This window comes from Mustela erminea, chromosome 15 (genome assembly GCF_009829155.1).
Source record: "Mustela erminea isolate mMusErm1 chromosome 15, mMusErm1.Pri, whole genome shotgun sequence".
NCBI lineage: Eukaryota > Metazoa > Chordata > Mammalia > Carnivora > Mustelidae > Mustela > Mustela erminea.
In genome coordinates this window covers 55517501-55520566 of record NC_045628.1, presented here as the reverse complement: position 1 = coordinate 55520566, position 3066 = coordinate 55517501, and the positions used below count along the sequence as shown (strand labels likewise).

The 3066-nt window shown below is 45.8% G+C and overlaps 1 long non-coding RNA gene across 1 annotated transcript in view; it reads left to right on the top strand.

Annotated features, from left to right (window-relative positions):
- The first annotated feature begins 901 nt into the window (after positions 1 to 901).
- Positions 902 to 3066, top strand: part of LOC116574489 — a 6426-nt gene continuing 4261 nt past the window's right edge. Inside the window, exon 1 of the long non-coding RNA XR_004279341.1 lies at positions 902 to 1090. This is a non-coding gene — a long non-coding RNA (uncharacterized LOC116574489). The remainder of the gene's footprint in view (positions 1091 to 3066) is intronic.

Below are 3066 nucleotides of genomic sequence, written 5' to 3'. Positions count from 1 at the left end.
GTCCCTTTCCTGGCTCCTTTCTTGCTGATGGGCCAGGGTGAGTGGCTGGTTCAGCTCGTTCACCTTAGGGTGTCTGGCATGGAATGGAGTCAGCAACAGCCTGAGGGACGCAGAGTCTGGACCAGTTCTGTACCTCCCATCCCCCCACTTCACATTCTGGAGTTTGGGTATAGTCCAGCCTAGGAATGAAGGGAACTCAAATGTCAGATACTAAGTAATGCCCAAGGATGCCTATGTAGGGGATGATAAAGTCATCTGAGAGAGAAAGGGGAAGGGAAAAGAAAGATAACAAATAGGAGAGAGAAAGAAGGGAAAGGATGACAAAGTACAAAGTGATAGTAATGCAGCAGAGTGGCTGAGTGCCACCTACAATGCTTGGAGTGGCACAAATGCCATCTGTCACCCCTCCCTGTTTCAAAGTGGCATCAGGAGCTGGTGAACACATATGTTTGCTCCAGAGAGGACACACAGCTCAGATTTTAGAACCGTGTTGTCTTCTGTGGTCCCCTGGAGTGGGAATGAGCAAGACCCTACTTACTTAACCAGGGGTACTCTTGATAAAAGACTGTAAAATGCTTTGTAAAAACTATAAATCCCTTGTGTAAATATAAGATGGTATTTTTTTCCTCCTACTCACCCCAAAACTTGAACACACACTATTAGCACAACCCTCCAAGGTTAATTTTAAGATACTGGTTTAAAATATTTTTAAGGGAAGGGACCATGAAGGCTGGATTAAGCATACTGCCTGGCACATAGTAGGTGTTCAATAAGCTTGTGAAATTGAATGAATGAATGAGTGAATGAGTATGAGAGAAATATAATGAACACAAAATTAATAAGATACTTGAATATTTACTGTTACTTACTTTTCAGAAACTTCATGGCTTTTGTTCTGGGCCCCAAGGACGCAAAGATGAGTGAGCTCTGCATACACACAGTCACTAGGCGACCTGCAGTCACACGCACATACTGAAGGGCTGTTACAAAGAAGATATGGGCAGGGCACAGTGATGGAGATGGTAGACTCTGCCCAGGAGCTGCTGAGGCCTCACCAGGCCCTGGAAGACAGAACGGAAGGACAATAGAGGTATGAAACATCTCTTTGTTTTGGAGAGCTCAATACCTGGGTATGGCTGGTGCAAATGGAAAGGGTGTGTGTGTGTGTGTGTGTGTGTGTGTGTAGAGCTGTGGGGGTGTGGGGAAAGTAGGGGCCTTGGTGTGAGCAAACACAGACAAGATAGAGAGCCTTGAATGCCTCCGGTAACCACCAGCTTTTGCTAGTTAGCATAGGTCTTAGAGTGTCTTTTATAAGACCGAACCGTGGCAATGGTAGGTTTCACTTACTGAAATCTTCCTGGGAGGCTGAAACTTCATGCATAAACTATTGCTTGGTCACTGGGGAGTAGGTGGGTGTCTCCATGTCTCCTTAGAGCCTCCAGGCTGATGGGAGAGGGGAATGATCTCTGATGCTCACGTGGCATCCAGTCTGTATTCCTCTCTGCTGTGAGCTGCTTCAGCACAAAATCTCCCTGGTCTCTGAGCAGACTGAGCACAACAGAGCTTTACTCTGTATGTATGTACCTATAGATTTATATATGGATGTATATATATATGTATGTAAGGATGGATGGACGGACAGACAGATTGGTGGACAGGGAGATGTTCAGAGTCCTACAAAAGCCTTTATGCCCCACCACTCTCTCCTAAGGGGGCAAAATTCATCTTTACCACCAGTACTTCTCATGAGCCTTGTAGTCTCTCACAGGCCCAGAGCCCAGAAGCAATCAGTCTGGAATGAAAGGAGACAAGGCTGGAGCCTCCATCCAAAGAACTTAGAGGGGAGCCCAGACAGCACTTATCGGAAGCGAGGGCAACATGGGCTGTGAGGCTTAGGAGGAGGAAGGGGCTGGAAGGCTCCACAGACCCTGGGGCTCTCGCATGCCAAGCAGCGCCGGCACAATGGGCCCAGGCGTGGAACATCGTGAACGCTTCTGCTACAGAATGCTTTGGGAGCCAAAAGATTTGATAAAGCCCAAATCAGAGCAGATAAAAGGCAATTATGTTCCCACATCCTGGGCTCCTGCCACCCTGCGGCTCCCCGAGGATATACTTGTGGCATTTGGATATTTCTCTCACAGAGGCCTGGAGAGAGAAAAACAGGCACTCAACATCTAATAAATTATCCACCACGTCCCTGCTTCTGCTGGCCTCATTCTGACACTTCTCTCCTTCTGACTGTAATAATAACTGTCCTCTAATTGCTTAGATAATCTTGTTCATGGAGCTACAGCAATGACAAAAAGGTCTCGTTTGTTATTGTTAGTTCTGAATGATTCAAGCCGAATCACACCCCAGTTCTACAAATGATTCTGTTCTGAAGAGTGGAGCACTGCACCCACCCCTACTAAGTCAGGTCTTTGGAGACTCGTCGGGGGTGCACACTCAGGTTAATGGAAGTTTCACATCACAGGTTGGACTCAACTGGAAGTCCCTCATTTATGATCAAAATAATTATGCTTTCTATTTTCAAGCTGACAAATTTTCACTTGAAGCTGAAGTTATTTGCATAAGGACATGGATTTCTCCTTCCTTTCTCTGTCAGGGGTGTTAATAATCCAGGGATCAAGACTCAGCTGGCCTATGAACACTGATTTATTGGACACCTGCTGTTTACCCTTCACATCATTATTATGGATTGTGTTCAAGAAAGAGTGAATATTGTTCAGTGGCTGGAGGAAGGTTCAGACCAAGAGGAAGGTTTAGGTCAAGTGTTTACAGCAATAAGTAGCCCCTACCTGGTGCTGAACTCGCCAACCTAGAGCTAATGGTGAATATATGTCCCTCTCCGAAGTATTATGCATTTTCTTGGAGTATCTCTGATGACTCAACAGCCTCAGAATTCATACACACAAACATCTGTCTGGGATAATTGTCATGTTGTTTCCAAATAATTTCTGTGAAAGGTGATGAATGAAAGTGCTCTCCAGGAGGCTCCAGAAAGAGTTCTACTCTGGACCTCAACCTCTCTTTAGTTTCTCCACCAAGGGTGTTAATAAACCAGGG